This window comes from Seriola lalandi, unplaced genomic scaffold, assembly GCF_002814215.2.
Source record: "Seriola lalandi dorsalis isolate HSWRI2012SDOR001 ecotype SW California unplaced genomic scaffold, Sedor1 jcf7180002054977, whole genome shotgun sequence".
NCBI lineage: Eukaryota > Metazoa > Chordata > Actinopteri > Carangiformes > Carangidae > Seriola > Seriola lalandi.
Window position 1 is genome coordinate 27,755 of NW_019525527.1, and position 1,137 is coordinate 28,891.

At 38.1% G+C, this 1,137-nt stretch overlaps 1 long non-coding RNA gene across 1 annotated transcript in view; it reads left to right on the forward strand.

Annotated features, from left to right (window-relative positions):
- LOC111646871 (uncharacterized) overlaps positions 1 to 1,137 on the forward strand; it is a 3,060-nt gene continuing 1,923 nt past the window's right edge. Inside the window, exon 1 of the long non-coding RNA XR_015436498.1 lies at positions 1 to 30. This is a non-coding gene — a long non-coding RNA (uncharacterized LOC111646871). The remainder of the gene's footprint in view (positions 31 to 1,137) is intronic.

Below are 1,137 nucleotides of genomic sequence, written 5' to 3' on the forward strand. Positions count from 1 at the left end.
TCTTCTTCTTCAACTCTGTTTGAACCAAGTGTAAGTTTCCTTTGTTTGATACGTTCACTTTGTCTTTAGTGACTTCACTGCGTGTTTCCTGCTGTATCATGTTTGTGTTTGTTCAGTTCTTATTTCATCAGGGTTAGAGGTTAAAGAACTCTTGTGTTGAAGGATTAACATCCATGTTGTTGGATCATTGATTTACTGGAATCAAACAATATGATCAACAGCTGCTGTTTATTTCCTGTCCTCACCTGTCAGAAAACAAAGTACCTTTATATGTGGGTAGAAGACGTCATCTCCACCAGCGTAAAGTCAGACACAACAGAATACTGTTTCCTGTGAGTCCTTTCAGAGTAAAGTGCAGAGAGCACTTGAAGCTGTAGTGTTGCTGCCTGTGTGAGTTTCTGTCTTTATGTGCTCAGCTAAAAGTGTATGAATGTACAGAGGAGAGTGTCAGTGATGTTTAAACCATGTTATAAAATATATATTTAGTCAAACTGTCTCTTTAGCAGCAGCTGAATCAGCTGTGATCAGCTCCTGTCTGCAGTGTCTCATGATGTTCTGTTTTACTGTGAAATTGAAGGAAGCTTTAAGTATTGGAACAGTGAAGCCAATTCCTTTATTTTTGCTGTAGACTGAAAACATTTGGGTTTGACACCAAAAGATGAATATGAGACAAGAGATCAACATTTCAGCTTTTATTTCCAGGTATTCACATCTGGATCGGATACACGACTTAGAAGATAACATTATTTGTAACGGAACACCAAATTTTTAGGTGAGCAAAAGTATTGGAACAGATAGACTTAAAATAGATTAAAGTTTATAAGACTTAATATTTAGTTGCAAATCGTTTGCTCGCAATAACTGCACAAGCCTGTGACCCATTGACATCAACAAACTTTTGCATTCTTCTTTTGTGATGCTTTTCCAGACTTTCACGGCAGACTCTTTCAGTTGTTGTTTATTTTGGGGGGTTACTCCCTTCAGTCTCTTCTTTAGCAGGTAAAATGCTCTGTAGGGTTTAAGTCTGGAGATTGACTTGGCCAGTCTAAAACCTTCCACTTCTTGCCCCTGATGAACTCCTTTGTTGTTTTTGCAATGCATTTTGGGTCATTATCTTGCTGCATGATGAAGGATCTC